This window comes from Arachis stenosperma, chromosome 1, assembly GCF_014773155.1.
Source record: "Arachis stenosperma cultivar V10309 chromosome 1, arast.V10309.gnm1.PFL2, whole genome shotgun sequence".
NCBI lineage: Eukaryota > Viridiplantae > Streptophyta > Magnoliopsida > Fabales > Fabaceae > Arachis > Arachis stenosperma.
This window is the reverse complement of record NC_080377.1, coordinates 32110430-32129794: the sequence shown is the minus strand read 5'-3', so window position 1 is coordinate 32129794 and position 19365 is coordinate 32110430. Positions and strand designations below refer to the sequence as shown.

General features: G+C 39.8%; 1 non-coding gene across 1 annotated transcript; it reads left to right on the top strand.

Annotated features, from left to right (window-relative positions):
- The first annotated feature begins 7336 nt into the window (after positions 1-7336).
- Positions 7337-7444, top strand: LOC130951184 (small nucleolar RNA R71). Its single transcript, XR_009073863.1, has one exon. It is a non-coding gene; the product is annotated as a small nucleolar RNA R71 (small nucleolar RNA).
- Positions 7445-19365: the final 11921 nt, after the last annotated feature.

Genomic DNA, 19365 nt, shown 5'->3' with positions numbered 1-19365 from the left:
TAGATATCTAAGGTTCTTAAGGTTCTAACTCAATCCTAACTTAATCTCTCAAATTACAATCTACTCACTGTCTCATTCAACTCTAACCCTTACCACTGACCCAACCAGTCACGGCCTATGGCCCAAATAAAACCAGCTCGGCCTCCAGCCCAAATAAACTCAATCCGGTACTCAAAATAGAAAGAGAATCACAAACACAAGCAAATATAAGGCAAAGACATTTAAAGAATAGCTAGAGCAAGTATCACAGTTATCAGTTAAACAGAATTTATCAGATAGGCAAACCCAAATCAATTATGCACACCCAAACCAAGCAAACAAATGCAACATGATGTATGCCTGTCCTACTGGCTGCGAGCTCATGTGTCGGTTAAATCACCAAAACCCAACACATCTGGTAGCTAACCCAGACATTTGTCTCTTGGTTGCGCATCTCCAGGAGGATCATTAACGAAGGAGTGTGCCTTTCCACATCGAAGGAGAGTGTCTTTCTACATCGAAGGAGCGTGCCTTTCCACCTTACAACCAGAGAAGAATGGGGGGAAAACAATACGAAGGAAAGTGCCTTTCCACTTTTCCCACACCCTCATTACAACAAGAGAGAAAACTTCTATCCTCAAATTTTCAAGTTAACGAGCAAATGGGATCGCACCCAAATCTTGCCCTCTCGACTACTCCAGCCATACACACATCTTGACCATTCTAGCTACACATAGTCATCCTCAATCTCATCATTAACATCTTGGTTCAGTTACTCTAGACATTCCTTTACTTTCAGGTAACTTTGCTTTCCATAGCCTAATCTCATCACTTTCAACCTTTACTTCATCTCCAAGTTACCTCTATTTCCTAACTCCATTTTATTACTAAGCTTACTATCCAAATTTAGAACTAACAGTATGAAAATAAAGATTCAGGAGGTCAAATTGACTTGAAAACACAAAATAATGATTTGCTGAAAAACAGGGTATACATACGCATGCAAGAGGTATGCGTATGCATAGGTCTCTTTTTGGACCAGGATGCATACGCATGCACCTGTCCACGTACGCATACGTGGTGCGCGAAATTGTGAACTATACTTTTTCACAACTCTCATAATCCCTGGTAATGGGTCCAAAAACTTGGTGCGCTCAATACCATGGCATTACACAACTTCGCACAACTAACCAGCAAGTGCACTGGGTCGTCCAAGTAATAAACCTTACGTGAGTAAGGGTCGATCCCACGGAGATTGTTAGTATTGAAGCAAGCTATGGTCATCTTGTAAATCTTAGTCAGGCAAACTCAGATATATATGGTGATGAACGAAAATAACATAAAAGATAAAGATAGTGATACTTATGTAATTCATTGGTAGGAACTTCAGATAAGCGCATGAAGATGCCTTCCCTTCCGTCTCTCTGCTTTCCTACTGTCTTCATCCAACTCTTCTTACTCCTTTCCATGGCAAGCTCGTATAGGGTCTCACTGTTGTCAGCAGCTACCTCCCATCCTCGCAGTGAAAGCTAATGCACACACTCTGTCACAGTGCTGCCAATCACCGGTTTGGTTCCCTCTCCTACCAGAATAGAATAACTCTTTTGCGTCTGTCACTAACGCCCAGTAGGTTACAGGTTTGAAGCACGTCACAGTCATTCAATCATTGAATCCTACTCAGAATACCACAGACAAGGTTAGACCTTCCGGATTCTCTTGAATGCTGCCATCAGTTCTTGCCTATACCACGAAGACTCTGATCTCACGGAATGGTTGGCTCGTTTTTCAGGCGAGCACTCGGTTGTCAGGCGATCAACCATGCATCGTGCAATCAGGAATCCAAGAGATATTCACTAAGCCTCAGATGCTTGTAGAACAAGAATGGTTGTCAGTCACCTTGTTCATGGGTGAGAATGGTGATGGGCGTCAATCATCACCTTCATCATGTTGAAGAACAAGTGATATCTTGGATAAAGAACAAGCGGAATTTGAATGGAAGAACAATAGTAATTGCATTAATACTCGAGGTACAGCAGAGCTCCACACCTTAATCTATGGTGTGTAAAAACTCCACCGTTGAAAATACATAAGAACAAGGTCTAGGCATGGCCGAATGGCCAGCCTCCCAAAGAGGGTTCAATCATAAAAACATGATCAAAAGATTCTCCTACAATAGTAAAAGGTCCTACTTATAAGAAACTAGTAGCCTAGGGTGTACAGAAATGAGTAAATGACATAAAAATCCTCTTCCGGGCCCACTTGGTGTGTGCTTGGGCTGAGCAATGAAGCAATTTCGTGTAGAGACTCTTCTTGGAGTTAAACGCCAGCTTTGGTGCCAGTTTGGGCGTTTAACTCCCATTTGGGTGCCAGTTCCAGCGTTTAACGCTGGGATTTCTTGAGGTGACTTTGAACGCCGGTTTGGGCCATCAAATCTTGGGCAAAGTATGGACTATTATATATTGCTGGAAAGCCCAGGATGTCTACTTTCCAACGCCGTTGAGAGCGCGCCAATTGGGCTTCTGTAGCTCCAGAAAATCCGCTTCGAATGCAGGGAGGTCAGAATCCAACAGCATCTGCAGTCCTTTTGAGTCTCTGGATCAGATTTTTGCTCAGGTCCCTCAATTTCAGCCAGAAAATACCTGAAATCACAGAAAAACACACAAACTCATAGTAAAGTCCAGAAAAGTGAATTTTAATTAAAAACTAATAAAAATATACTAAAAACTAACTATATCATATCAAAAACATACTAAAAACAATGCCAAAAAGTATACAAATTATCCGCTCATCACAACACCAAACTTAAACTGTTGCTTGTCCTCAAGCAACTGAAAATCAAATAAGATAAAAAGAAGAGAATATGCAATGAATTCCAAAACATCTGTGAAGATCAGTATTAATCAGATGAGCGGGGCTTTTAACTTTTTGCCTCCAAACAGTTTTGGCATCTCACTCTATCCCTTGTAATTCAGAATGATTGGCTTCTTTAGGAACTTAGAATCCAGATAGTGTTAATGATTCTCTTAGTAAAGTATGATGATTCTTGAACATAGCTATTTATTGAGTCTTGGCTGTGGCCCAAAGCACTCTGTCTTCCAGTATTACCACCGGATACATACATGCCACAGACACATAATTGGGTGAACCTTTTCAGATTGTGACTCAGCTTTGCTAAAGTCCCCAATTAGAGGTGTCCAGGGTTCTTAAGCACACTCTTATTGCCTTGGATCACAACTCTTATTCCTTTCTCTCTTTTTTTTTTTCTTTTTTTTTTTTGAAATGCTTTTTCTTGCTTCAAGAATCATTTTATTGATTTTTCAGATCCTCAGTAACATGTCTCCTTTTTCATCATTCTTTCAAGAGCCAACATTCATGAACCACAAATTCAAAAGACATATGCACTGTTTAAGCATACATTCAGAGAACAAAAATACTGCCACCACATCAAAATAATTAAACTGTTATAAAATTCAGAATTCATGCAATTCTTTCCTTTTCAATTAAGCACGTTTTTTATTTAAGAGAGGTGATGGATTCATAGGACATTCATAACTTTAAGGCATAGACACTAAGACACTAATGATCACAAGACACAAACATGGATAAACATAAGCATTAAAATTCGAAAAACAGAAGAACAATAACAAGGAAATCAAAGAACGGGTCCACCTTAGTGATGGCGGCTCTTTCTTGCTCTTGAAGATCCTATGGAGTGCTTGAGCTCCTCAATGTCTCTTCCTTGTCTTTGTTGCTCCTCCCTCATGATTCTTTGATCTTCTCTAATTTCATGAAGGATGATGGAGTGTTCTTGATGCTCCACCCTCAGTTGTCCCATGTTGGAACTTAGTTCTCCTAGGGAGGTGTTTAGTTGCTCCCAATAGTTTTGTGGAGGAAAATTCATCCCTTGAGGAATCTCAGGGATCTCATGATGAGTGAGATCTCTTGTGTACTCCATCCTTTTCTTGGTGATGGGCTTGTCCTCATCAATGGGAATGTCTCCCTCTATGTCAACTCCAACTGAATAACAGAGGTGACAAATGAGATGAGGAAAGGCTAACCTTGCCAAGGTGGAGGTCTTGTCCGCCACCTTATAGAGTTCTTGGGCTATAACCTCATGAACCTCTATTTCTTCTCCAATCATGATACTATGGATCATGATGGCCCGGTCTATGGTAACTTCGGACCGGTTGCTAGTGGGGATGATTGAGCGTTGTATGAACTCTAACCATCCTCTAGCCACGGGCTTGAGGTCATGCCTTCTCAATTGGACCGGCTTTCCTCTTGAATCTTGCTTCCATTGTGCGCCCTCTTCACATATGACTGTGAGGACTTGGTCCAACCTTTGATCAAAGTTGACCCTTCTAGTGTAAGGATGCTCATCTCCTTGCATCATAGGCAAGTTGAACGCCACCCTCACACTCTCCGGACTAAAATCCAAGTATTTCCCCCGAACCATAGTGAGATAATTCTTTGGATTCGGGTTCACACTTTGGTCATGGTTCTTTGTGATCCATGCATTGGCATAGAACTCTTGAACCATCAAGATTCTGACTTGTTGAATGGGGTTGGTAAGTACTTCCCAACCTCTTCTTCGGATCTCATGGCGGATCTCCGGATATTCACCCTTTTTGAGTGAAAAGGGGACCTCGGAGATCACCTTCTTCAAGGCCACAACTTCATAGAAGTGGTCTTGATGCACCCTTGAGAGGAATCTATCCATCTCCCATGACTCGGAGGTGGAAGCTTTTGCCTTCCCTTTCCTCTTTCTAGAGGTTTCTCCGGCCTTGGATGCCATAGATGGTTATGGAAAAATGAAAAAGCAACGCTTTTACCACACCAAACTTAAAATGTTTGCTCGTCCTCGAGCAAAAGAAGAAAGAAGGTAGTAGAAGAAGAAGAAATGAAGAAGAAGGGAGATGGTAGTGTGTTCGGCCAAAGAGGGGGGGAAGTGGTGTTTAGGTTGTGTGAAATTGAAGGGTTGAAGAAGGGTATATATAGGAGAGGAGGGGGTGAGTGGTTCGGCCATTATGGGTGGGTTTGGGAGGGAAAGTGGTTTGAATTTGAAGGGTGAGGTTGGTGGGGTTTTATGAAGGATGGATGTGAGTGGTGAAGAGAAAGATGGGATTTGATAGGTGAAGGGTTTTTTGGGGAAGAGGTGTTGAGGTGATTGGTGAATGGGGGAAGAAGAGAGAGAGTGATGGTAGGGTCTTGTGGGGTCCACAGATCCTGTAGTGTCAAGGAAAAGTCATCCCTGCACCAAATGTTGCTCAAAATCACGTTTTGAGCCATTTCTGGCGTTAAACGCCGGGCTGGTGCCCATTCCTGGCGTTTAACGCCAGGTTCTTGCCCTTTACTGGCGTTTAACGCCAGTCTGGTGCCCCTTTCTGGCGTTAAACGCCCAGAATGGTGCCAGACTGGGCGTTAAACGCCCAACAGCTAGCATTACTGGCGTTTGAACGCCAGCTTCTTCTCCTCCAGGGTGTGCTGTTTTTCTTCCTGTTTTTCATTCTGTTTTTGCTTTTTTCATTGTTTTTGTGACTTCTTATGATCATCAACCTACAAAAAAGATAAAATAACAAAAGAAAATAATTAATTATAAAACATTGGGTTGCCTCCCAACAAGCGCTTCTTTAATGTCATTAGCTTGACAGAGGACTCTCATGGAGCCTTAGAAATACTCAGAACCGTGTTGGAACCTCCCAACACCAAACTTAGAGTTTGAATGTGGGGTTTCAACACCAAACTTAGAGTTTGGTTGTAGCCTCCCAACACCAAACTTAGAGTTTGACTGTGGGGGCTCTGCTTGGCTCTGTTTTGAGAGAAGCTCTTCATGCTTCCTCTCCATGATGACAGAGGGATATCCTTGGGCCTTAAATACCAAGGATTTTTCATTCACTTGAATGATTAACTCTCCTCTGTCAACATCAATCACAGCCTTTGCTGTGGCTAGGAAGGGTCTGCCAAGGATGATGGATTCATCCATGCACTTCCCAGTCTCTAGGACTATGAAATCAGTAGGAATGTACTGGTCTTCAACTTTAACCAGAACATCCTCTACAAGTCCATGGGCTTGTTTTCTTGAGTTGTCTGCCATCTCTAATGAGATTCTTGCAGCTTGCACCTCTAAGATCCCTAATTTCTCCATTACAGAGAGGGGCATGAGGTTCACACTTGACCCTAAGTCACACAAGGCCTTCTTGAAGGTCATGGTGCCTATGGTACAAGGTATAGAAAACTTCCCAGGATCCTGCCTCTTTTGAGGCAGTTTCTGCCTAGACAAGTCATCCAGTTCTTTGGTGAGCAAGGGAGGTTCATCCTCCCAAGTCTCATTTCCAAATAACTTGTCATTTAGTTTCATGATTGCTCCAAGGTATTTAGCAACTTGCTCCTCAGTGACATACTCATCCTCTTCAGAGGAAGAATACTCATCAGAGCTCATGAATGGCAGAAGTAAGTCCAATGGAATCTCTATGGTCTCATTTTGAGCCTCAGATTCCCAAGGTTCCTCATTGAGGAACCCAGAGGAGAGTGGTGCACGCCCACTGAGGTCTTTCTCAGTGGCGTCTTCTTCCTCTCTTTCCTCTCCATATTCGGCCATGTTGATGGCCTTGCACTCTCCTTTTGGATTTTCTTCTGTATTACTTGGGAGAGTACTAGGAGGGAGTTCAGTAACTTTCTTGCTCAGCTGACCCACTTGTCCTTCCAAATTTCTGATGGAGGACCTTGTTTCATTCATGAAACTTTGAGTGGTCTTTATTAGATCAGAGACCATTGTTGCTAAGTCAGAAGTATTCTGCTTAGAACTCTCTGTCTGTTGCTGAGAAGATGATGGAAAAGGCTTGCCATTGCTAAACCTGTTTCTTCCACCATTATTGTTATTGAAACCTTGTTGAGGTCTCTCTTGATTCTTCCATGAGAGATTTGGGTGATTTCTCCATGAGGAATTATAGGTGTTTCCATAGGGTTCTCCTAGGTAATTCACCTCTTCCATGGAAGGGTTCTCAAGATCATAAGCTTCTTCCTCAGATGAAGCATCCTTAGTACTGTTTGGTGCATTTTGCATTCCAGACAGACTTTGAGAAATCAAATTGACTTGTTGAGTCAATATCTTGTTCTGAGCCAATATGGCATTCAGAGTGTCAATCTCAAGAACTCCTTTCTTCTGACTAGTCCCATTGTTCACAGGATTCCTTTCAGAAGTGTACATGAATTGGTTATTTGCAACCATTTCAATCAATTCTTGAGCTTCTGCAGGCGTCTTCTTCAGATGAAGAGATCCTCCAGCAGAGCTATCCAAGGACATCTTGGATAGTTCAGAGAGACCATCATAGAAAATGCCTATGATGCTCCATTCAGAAAGCATGTCTGAAGGACATCTTCTGATTAATTGTTTGTATCTTTCCCAAGCTTCATAGAGGGATTCTCCATCCTTCTGTCTGAAGGTTTGGACTTCCACTCTAAGCTTACTCCATCTTTGTGGTGGAAAGAACTTTGCCAAGAAGGCATTGACTAGCTTTTCCCAAGAGTCCAGGCTTTCTTTAGGTTGAGAATCCAACCATATTCTAGCTCTGTCTCTTACAGCAAAAGGGAATAGCATCAGTCTATAGACCTCAGGGTTAACCCCATTAGTCTTGACTGTGTCACAGATTTGCAAGAATTCAGCTAAAAACTGATGAGGATCTTCCATTGGAAGTCCATGGAACTTGCAATTCTGTTGCATTAGAGAAACTAATTGAGGCTTAAGCTCAAAATTGTTTGCTCCAATGGCAGGGATAGAGATGCTTCTCCCATAGAAATCAGGAGTAGGTGCAGTGAAGTCACCCAGCACCTTCCTTGCATTGTTGGCATTGTTGTTGTTTTCGGCTGCCATGTGTTCTTCTTCCTTGAAGAATTCGGTTAGGTCCTCTAAAGAGAGTTGTGCTTTGGCTTCTCTTAGCTTTCTCTTCAGGGTCCTCTCAGGTTCAGGATCAGCTTCAACAAGAATGCCTTTGTCTCTGCTCCTGCTCATATGAAAGAGGAGAAAAAAAAAGACAATATGGAATCCTCTATGTCACAGTATAGAGATTCCTTGAAGTGTCAGAGGAAAAGAGAAATAGAAAGAAGAAGGAGAAGAAGAATTCGAACTTTACTTAGATAAGGTTCGAATTGTGCATTTAGAAGGAGTGGTACTCCATAAATAGAAGGATGTGGGAAGGAGGGAAGTGGATTTTCGAAAATTCATTTAAAAGATTTTGAAAACATTTTGAAAATTTGATTGATAATTTTCGAAAATTAAAAGTGAAAAAGAAATCAAGTGATTTTTGAAAAAGATTTTGAAATTAGAAATTAAAAAGATTTGATTGAAAACTATTTTGAAAAAGATGAGGTTAAAAAGATTTAATTGAAAAGTTATGGTTTTGAAAAGATGTGATTGAGAAGATATGATTTGAAAACAATTTTAAAGGATATGATTTGAAAACAATTTGAAAAGATATGAGTTTAAAAATTAATGACTTGCCTAACAAGAAAAGATATGATTCAAACATAAAACCTTCATTAACAGAAAAGGCAAAAAAATGTTCAATCAAATCATTAATTGTTAGTAAGTATCTTTGAAAAAGGAAAGAAATTGATTTTGAAAACATTTGATTGAAAAGATATGATTTGAAAAAGATTTGATTTTGAAAAACTTGAAAAAAATTGATTTGAAAACAAAATCTTCCCCCTAGCACCATCCTGGCGTTAAACGCCCAGAATGGTATACATTCTGGCGTTTAACGCCCAAAATGCTACCTTTTTGGGCGTTAAACGCCCAACCAGGTACCCTGGCTGGCGTTTAAACGCCAGTCTGCCTTCTTCACTGGGCATTTTTGAATGCTCAGCTTTTTCTGTATAATTCCTCTGCAGTGTGTTCTGAATCTTCAATCCCTTGTATCATTGACTTGAAAAGACACAAATTAAAAATATTTTTGGATTTTTAATAATTAAAATGCAACAAGAATCAAATAACAATGCATGCAAGACACCAAACTTAGCAGTTTGTGTACTACTGACACTATATGAGACACAGAAACACTCAAGCCAAAAGAATTCAAAGATCAAAACAAAGAACTATATGCATGAATTCGAAAAATATAACAAAAACATGCATTTGACACCAAACTTAAGATGAGACTCTAGACTCAAGCAAGAAACATCAAATATTTTTGGGTTTTTATGATTTTGCAAATTTTTTTTTTTTGTGTTTTTCGAAAATTAAGTGGGAAAAGGTATCAAAATTCTTAATGAGAATTCCAGGAATCAGTGCAATGCTAGTCTAAGACTCCGGTCCAGGAATTAGACATGGCTTCACAGCCAGCCAAGCTTCCAAAGAAAGCTTCGGTCCAAAACACTAGACATGACCAAAGGTCAGCCAAGCCTTAGCAAATCACTGCTCCAAAAGCAAGATTGACACGAAATCAACAAGCTCTTGTGGTGATAAGTTGAAACCTCGGTCCAATCAGATTAGACATGGCTTCTCAGCCAGCCAGATTTCAACAAATCATCATGAAACTCTAGAATTCATCTTCAAGAATTTCGAAAAAAATACCTAATCTAAGCAACAAGATGAACCGTCAGTTGTCCAGCCTGAACAATCCCGGGCAATAACACCAAAAATTTGATGTTGTTGCCGGATCTTGGCACTGATGTTACCAAAAGCTTGCTCAAAACATGAACAATCCCCGGCAACGGCGCCAAAAACTTGGTGCGCGAAATTGTGAACTATACTTTTTCACAACTCTCATAATCCCTGGTAATGGGTCCAAAAACTTGGTGCGCTCAATACCATGGCATTGCACAACTTCGCACAACTAACCAGCAAGTGCACTGGGTCGTCCAAGTAATAAACCTTACGTGAGTAAGGGTCGATCCCACGGAGATTGTTAGTATTGAAGCAAGCTATGGTCATCTTGTAAATCTTAGTCAGGCAAACTCAAATATATATGGTGATGAACGAAAATAACATAAAAGATAAAGATAGTGATACTTATGTAATTCATTGGTAGGAACTTCAGATAAGCGCATGAAGATGCCTTCCCTTCCGTCTCTCTGCTTTCCTACTGTCTTCATCCAACTCTTCTTACTCCTTTCCATGGCAAGCTCGTATAGGGTCTCACTGTTGTCAGCAGCTACCTCCCATCCTCGCAGTGAAAGCTAATGCACACACTCTGTCACAGTGCTGCCAATCACCGGTTTGGTTCCCTCTCCTACTGGAATAGAATAACTCTTTTGCGTCTGTCACTAACGCCCAGTAGGTTACAGGTTTGAAGCACGTCACAGTCATTCAATCATTGAATCCTACTCAGAATACCACAGACAAGGTTAGACCTTCCGGATTCTCTTGAATGCTGCCATCAGTTCTTGCCTATACCACGAAGACTCTGATCTCACGGAATGGTTGGTTCGTTTGTCAGGCGAGCACTCGGTTGTCAGGCGATCAACCATGCATCGTGCAATCAGGAATCCAAGAGATATTCACTAAGCCTCAGATGCTTGTAGAACAAGAATGGTTGTCAGTCACCTTGTTCATGGGTGAGAATGGTGATGGGCGTCAATCATCACCTTCATCATGTTGAAGAACAAGTGATATCTTGGATAAAGAACAAGCGGAATTTGAATGGAAGAACAATAGTAATTGCATTAATACTCGAGGTACAGCAGAGCTCCACACCTTAATCTATGGTGTGTAGAAACTCCACCGTTGAAAATACATAAGAACAAGGTCTAGGCATGGCCGAATGGCCAGCCTCCCAAAGTGGGTTCAATCATAAAAACATGATCAAAAGATTCTCCTACAATAGTAAAAGGTCCTACTTATAAGAAACTAGTAGCCTAGGGTGTACAGAAATGAGTAAATGACATAAAAATCCTCTTCCGGGCCCACTTGGTGTGTGCTTGGGCTGAGCAATGAAGCAATTTCGTGTAGAGACTCTTCTTGGAGTTAAACGCCAGCTTTGGTGCCAGTTTGGGCGTTTAACTCCCATTTGGGTGCCAGTTCCAGCGTTTAACGCTGGGATTTCTTGAGGTGACTTTGAACGCCGGTTTGGGCCATCAAATCTTGAACAAAGTATGGACTATTAAATATTGCTGGAAAGCCCAGGATGTCTACTTTCCAACGCCGTTGAGAGCGCGCCAATTGGGCTTCTGTAGCTCCAGAAAATCCGCTTCGAATGCAGGGAGGTCAGAATCCAACAGCATCTGCAGTCCTTTTGAGTCTCTGGATCAGATTTTTGCTCAGGTCCCTCAATTTCAGCCAGAAAATACCTGAAATCACAGAAAAACACACAAACTCATAGTAAAGTCCAGAAAAGTGAATTTTAATTAAAAACTAATAAAAATATACTAAAAACTAACTATATCATATCAAAAACATACTAAAAACAATGCCAAAAAGTATACAAATTTTCCGCTCATCAATACGCACTGGACAGAATAGAACGCATGCGTATGCCCCCTGTATGTGTACGCATGCAACGACATTTGGCAAAAAATTTGGCTAAGTCTAAAATCTGCAGAGTTTCAATTTAAAACCTCAAACTTCCGACACACATAACTTTTTCGTTTTAAAATATTTTTCATCCGTTCTTCGAACAGCATAAACTTCACGGACCCAATTTTCATACAAAACAAGTTTGAAATCAATTGGGGGTCTAGAAGCCAATTTATGCTTTGCCAAAGTTTGGCCAAAAATTAATTTTTCACAAAACCTCAAAACCTCCCTTTTCTTTAAAACTCAACTCCAGTTCAAACTTACGGAACCTATAACCATCAGCACAACACATTTTCACATCCTACCATTCCTCAATTCAACAATATCATGTATTAACCTCTCAAATAACCAACAAGATACACATATTCTTATTCATTGTATATACATACAAACATATATCATCATTAACTCATCACTTAATTTCTTATCCAACTAGCATTAAACTCACAATATATCACTTTACTCTTATCCAACAAGCACAAAATCCATGTCACAGTTCTTATCAAAGTCACTAAGCATCAAGTGTACTCATACGTTCTAACCTATCATATGCCCACCTAGCCTAAGTTTTCACAGAACATTATATGTTAAATATATGAAACCTGAACCTTATCTTGGCCGATTTCCACGTATAATCTGAGACACTACCAAAAGGCTCTAAACATAGCCCTAAGGGTCCAAAACTTCCACAGCAATAACTTCTAAGCTCCACCAACTCTCAAGTGCCCACAATTTAAGCTCCAATTTACAAATAGATACACCTAATACACATCATATACAAATTTCAATACCCAAAAACTCACAAAATCAAGGCTTTGACTAGGGTTGAAGATCCTTACCATATATGTGCTTCAATTAAGCCAAAACCTACCAATTCCTCAAGTCAATTTGATCCTAGAACATCAAATTAACCAAAATCTGAACACCCTAAAACCCTAACATTTTTGAACTAAAGAATAGGGAATAAGAGCTGAGAATGTAATTTCCTCACCTTAAAAGGTAATGAGCTTTGTAGAGCTCGTCTCTGCGAACGCGTGGCCGTAAACGATGTGGCGATCGGAGCTACGGATCAAAAGTTATTAAGAATTGAAATTACACCAAAGGTTAGGTTTTCATGGAAGTCTTCTTCCCCCTTAGCCAAATGCTTCAGCATGCTTTTGCTGAAGGAAGGAGGAAAGAAGGCTGCCTTTAAGTGTGCTTGACTGAATTGGGTTGGGCCTTGGAACCAATACGGGCCCAGTTTGTTCGGTTCGGCGTGTTCGGGCCATTCTTGGGCCGAATTCTTTAAAATTGGTGTCAAAATTTCTATTTTAATTAGCTCTATCTCCTTATACTATAAAATTCCCTTTACTAATTACTTTGATTAACAGTTAATATATTCGCTAATTATTTACTAATCTCTCGGGTTTTACATCCTACCCCTAACAGAAATTTTCGCCCTAAAAAGTTTTCTCTTAATTCTCCATATAAGCTTCCTCAAATTCAACCGATCTCTTACCATTCATTTTGTCATTCTCCAACATGAATTTAATACCCTATTCCCAATTCAAGCCTAAGCTAAACCTATCTGTTTCATTCTTAGTTTCGTTTAACTCTTTCTCGATGACTGCAAACTTCCTTACCCTTCAAGAGTTCCATCTAATTCAAGTTAATCTATAATCCTTCTTAACTATCTCAAATACTAATCAATTCTTCAATCCTTTAATCAGAGTCAATCCCACAATAACCTAAATCACACACTCACACTTTCCATCTTTGACCTTACGATAGCTCTCAAAATCATTCCATATCCTCAGTCTCGTTTCTAATGTCTCTACTATCCTAAAGCCACTAAATTCACTGCGCTTCCACAGCGTTACTCTGATTATAAGCTACTAAGATCTGAATCAAGCTCCAACTCTACCAGAACACTCCTTGAATTCCCTCATCTCTCTAACTAGCACTATCGACCTTTACTCCAGCTGCACGAGTTATAATCCCTTGGTTCATTTCATTACCAGCTTCATTACCACTTCCATTACCATTCCTAATTTGTTCGCTCCATCCCTTTAGCAGGAGCTTGCATAGTAGCAGTTAGATAGTCAATCGTATTTCCTCACTCGCGCGAATGTGATGCTATTTGGGTCCTGTCCACACCGAACAATTGATATTAAGGTGATCAGTCTTAATAGCTAGAGTCTAGTGCTTCGAATATCCAAAGGTAATGCTCATGAGCATTTATGCTATATATGTCAAGCAAATATCCTAAATAGCATGTACACACAGCCAGAGCAAGCTCAGAGGCATAGCCAGTCCATTCCTCATGCTCTACAGAAACGAACTGCTCTGATACCATAATGTAACACATTACCACACGGAGTCATATGCTTAAGTCATAAAGCTGAGGTGGCAAGGTATTACGACCTCTAAAAGTAAAAGTATATATATATATATATATATATATATATATATATATATATATATATATATATAATAACAATAGTAGTTGAAGGGAAATTATACCGATGATTCTATGAAGAAAAGTTTATGACAGAAGTCATAATGCTCACATAAACAAAAAACTTGCGTGTGAGGAAACCTAAGATTCATAAGTATAGTAAACAGAAAGTAGGAATAGAGGGTCAAAAGTACAAAATAACAAGATCCTCACTCAACCTGCGAAGCTAAGGCTAGCCAGAGAATATTTACATACTTATATACATAATACAAAACCCAAAATACATCCATAAAACCCTAGTTCTCCATAAACTTCTAGGTTGAGCAAATAAACAGGTATATAAGAGGATAATTTACATATACATATATTGAAAGATTAAAAGAAACCCCAACAGAAACCACTTTGCTTCAGAAGCTCCAGATGCCTAGCGAGGTACCTCTCGACCTGCATCTGAAAAATACAAGATAGTATGGGATGAGAACTAGAGGTTCTCAGCAAGGTAAAGGTGTCGCGCATATAAGATATAAGGTCCTGGGAATGTCAGAGGCAATCCTAGAATGCCGACACTCAGATTATAATTCTTAAGGAACTAAAGCAGAAACCATAAGTAGGGGTAGATATCTAAGGTCCTTAAGGTTCTAACTCAATCCTAACTTAATCTCTCAAATTACAATCTACTCACTGTATCATTCAACTCTAACCCTTACCACTAACCTAACCAGTCATGGCCTATGGCCCAAATCAAACCAGCTCGGCCTTTGGCCCAAATAAACTCATCCCGGCCTCTGGTCCATTTCAAATCAAATCAACATTATCACTTGTCCACCACCAAGGCACTTAAATTAGAAAGACAATCACAAACACAAGCAAATACAAGGCAAACACATTTAAAGAATACTTATAGCAAGTATTATAGTTATCAGTTAAACAGAATTTATCAGATAGGCAAACCCAAAACAATTATGCACACCCAAACCAAGCAAGCAAATGCAACATGATGCATCCCTGTCCTACTGGCCGTGAGCTCACATGTCGTTTAAATCACCAGAACCCAACACATCTGGTAGCTAACCCAGACATTTGTCTCTAGGTTACGCATTTCCAGGAGAATCATAAATGAAGGAGAGTGCCTTTCCACATCGCAGGAGTGTGCCTTTCCACCTTCTCTTGGAGGAGATACAAAAGAGAGTGTCTTTCCATATCAAAGGAGCGTGCCTTTTCACCTTGCAACAAGAGAAGAATGTGGGGGAAACAATACGAAGGAGAGTGCCTTTCCACTTTTTCCACACCCTCATCATGACAAAAGTGGGAACTTCTATTCTCAACCTACCATCCAAATACATTTTCAAGTTCACAAACAAGCAGGATCGCACCCAAATCTTGTCCTCTCGACCATTCCAGCCACACACACATCTCAACCATTCCAGCCACACACACATCTCGACCATTCCGACCACACATAGCCATCCTCAATCTCATCATTAACATCTCGGTTCAGTTACTCTAGACCTTCTTTTACTTCCAAGTAACCTTGCTTTCCATAGCCTAATCTCATCAGTTTCAACCTTTACTTCATCTCTAAGTTACCTCTATTTCCTAACTCTATTTTATTACTAAGCTTACTATCCAAATTTAGAACAAACAGTGTGAAAACAGAGGTTTAGGAGGACAAATTGACTTAAAAACACAAAATAATGATTTGCTGAAAAATAGGGATATGCGTACACATGAAAGAGGTATGCATACGCATGCATAGGTCTCTTTTTGGACCAGGATGCATATGCATGCACATGTCCGCGTACACTGATGCGTGAGCATCTTTCCTATCTTTTCCTAGTGAATTTGCATCTAATTTGTTGATTTTAATAAATAATTAATTATCTTTTAGCCAATATGGATGCTACTTTGAGTCTTTTGCAATTTTGTTTATTTTAGGTAGCATTCGGCAGGATTTGATGGAGTTTTTGCAGCACAAGAATCAAAAGAGATGGCAGCGAGGAGTGACTCGTACGCGTGACTGACGCGTGCGCGTGATTTGGAGCTTTCCATGGCGACGCGTGCGCATGACTGATGCGTACGCGTGATTTGAAGATTTACACAGTGACGTGTACGCGTGACTGACGCGTATGCGTGACATGTGCCACGTGCAGAAAACACAGAAAAATGCTGGAGGTGATTTCTGGGCTGCTTTTGACCCAGTTTTCAGCCCAGAAAGTACAGATTAGAGGCTACAGAGTGAAGGAACCAAGCGGTCCCTATCCATCAATTGAAGACTTGTTGATTGTTATAATTAATTCTGATTTAAATTTAAATTTGAACTTGAAAATAGGAAAAGATATTATCTTAATTTTAGATATTAGATTTGAAATTAATTAGGATTAGTTATAAAAAGGAGAGACTTCTCTTCTATTGGGGAGGTTCCATCAGGGGGATTCCATTAGAGAATTCTATACAATTTTACATTCCGCATTCCATGAGCAACTAATCCTCCATTGTTAAGGTTAGGAGCTCTGTCTATTTGTATTGATTGATTTTATTACTTTTTCTATTTTAATTCATGTATGGATTTATAATTTAAGAATTGTTTTCGCTCTTTATCTTATGAATTTGGGTGGAACGGAAGTATGACCCTCTTTCTATTTGAGTTCTTGTAAAACTTGGAAAAGCTCTTTACTTGAACAACAGCTTGAAAACAATTTCTCCTAAACTTTAATTATTTGGATTTAACAGGATACCTGACATATAATCCTCTTATTTTTTGGTAATTAGAATTTTTGTGGCATATAAACTGGAATTTGAACTTTACCCTCTAATTGGAATCAATTGACCAAGAAATTGGCAGTTGATGAATTTTAGAGGAGACTAGAAAGGTCTAAGAAATTAGGGTCTAGTCACATATAGTTTGCCATAAATTAAATCCTACATGATTAAAATAGTTAGTATGAAAAGTTAATCCGGAAAAATAGATAACTCTAAAGCCTTAACTGTTTCTTCAATATTTTATCTTCAACTTATTTACTTGTGTACCTGCCTTCTAATATTTTCAAATTTAAACCTTTTGAATATCTCAAAACCCTTTTCTGCTTGCTTAACTAAGCCAATCAATCAATCATTGTTGCTTGATCTATCAATTCTTGTGGGATCGACCCTTACTCACGTAGGGTATTACTTGGTACGACTGATGACAAGTCATCATATACCCATTTTTCAAGCTAATTTCACTTGTTTTGTTAGCATTTATGCACTTTCTTGCATCCTAAGTAAGTGATTTGGAGTGAAAATGCATAACTTCTCTAAATCAAGCAACCACCATGAAATTAATGTTAATCCATGAGGTTTGAGCTCATTTTAATTGAATTTTAATTGATTTATAAGCCTCTTGAATTTAGTGATACTTTGAGTGGTTGTTTGGTTTATTATAGGTGAAGAAAAGAAAAGAAAAGGAAAAGCGTGGCATAAAAAGTGTAGCACAAGAAAAGGAAAGCGTGGCCAAAGAGGAGAGAAGCGTGCTGCATACAATGGGGGAAGCAACATTGCCCTCCACAAGGGCAGAATGCCCTCTAGGAGAGCAACATTAGGTGACCAAGCAAAGGAAGGCAATTCTGCCCTGCCCACTCCAAGGGCAGAGCACAAAATGTGCCTTGAAACCAAGAGAAAAAGAACCTTGCCCTGCCCTTGTGGAGGGCAGAATCGGGCTCTCTAAGGAAGAAATTCAAGGGAAAAACATCACCCATGCATGCCACAAGGTTCGAACAAAGAACCATGAGGAAGCCAAGCTCTAAGACCCATTGCCGTGCCAAGAAATCAAGAAAATTAATGAAGCGTGTGTACCCGCCCAGGTTCGAACTCGAGACGTGAACAAAGGAACATTGCCCTGCCCTTGGCGCGGGCAGGGCAGCATTTGAAGTGGCGCACCAAGAAGCAAAACGCGCGCACCAAGTTTTGTTCCTGGCAGCACCAACCGCGCGCACCAACGTCTCTGGCGCATCAAACCTTTCCTGCCCTGCCCTTGGCGCGGGCAGGGCAGCGTCCCACGCACCAACGCACATCGCGCGCAACCATGGCCGCACCAAATCCACGCACCAAGCTTCAATTTTCTGCCCTGCCCTCCACAAGGGCAGGGCAGCCTACTGGGAGTGATTTTTGGGCCGAAAATTCAAACTAAAAATCCATTTTAATTCATTTCTTCACCAATTCAAAAGCCCATCCAAATCCCAAAATCCAAGAATAGAAAGTGTATAAATAGAAGCTAGTTTGATGTAATTAGGACCCTTTTTTACCACTTTTGACTTTTGCTTTGAGCTTTGAATTTTCACTTTTATTTTTGAGCTTTGGCACTTGTTCTCGGAACTCTACTGAGAATTCTGAGAATTGGGGAGGAGAATTGATCTCTCTTCTTCCTCATTCTTGCCTAGGCACTTCTAATTTTCTTGTTTTGAGTTTTGGGTGTGAGAAATTGAGGAAATTCTGTCTCAATTCCCATTCAAATTCTCTTCAACTCTTTTTCTGCATAATTGAATCTGTTTCCATTCCCTTTACTGCTTCTTCTTTAATTTTCTGTCAATTACTTTGTTAACTTGGATCTAGGAAGGCAAATAGAGATCTAGGCTCTGCTACCTAGTCTCTTGAGACCTGAGACCCAAATTTTACCTTTGGTTCATCTGTGAACCTCTGCTTCACTTTATTTCCTTGCTGTTTAAATTCTCATTGCTCCTAATTCAAGTTCTGCTCTCTTAATTGTTGCAATTTACTTTTCCTTGGTTTAGATCCGGCAATCCCTGTCCTCAATTCCCTTTTACTTTCAAGCAATTTATATTTCTTGCCATTTAAGTTACTGTAATTTACCTTTCTTGCACTTTAAGTTTCAGTCATTTAGTTTCTTGTTCTTTAAGATTCTGCAAGTTTACTTCTCTACTTTACAATTTACTGCATATTTCCCTCTCCCCTTTACTTTTACTGTTATTTACTTTCTGTTAAACACAAATCACCTAACCAACACTTGATTCGCTTGACTAAACCACCCACTAAACAAAAATTGCTCAATCCTTCAATCCCTGTGGGATCGACCTCACTCATGTGAGTTATTATTACTTGATGCGACCCGGTACACTTGCCGGTGAGTTTTGTGTTGGATCATTTTCCACAACATCAAGTTTTTGGCGCCGTTGCCGAGGATTGAAATAGATTGACAATGATTAAGTGAAGTGGAGGTCTAGATTAAGCATTTTTTCTTTTCTGTTATTCTAATTCTTACTAACACACTAACTGTTTGAATTTTTGCTTAAACTAACTAAAACCTCATTCTAGCAATAGATTGAAGTTTTGTTAATTTTCTGGATCTGTGTGTTTATTGTTGTGTGTTTGTATGTCAGGTATAGGAAGATCTTTCCCTATTATCTCTGAAATTGATCAAAGGACTCTTCGGAGAATAAGAAGAGCT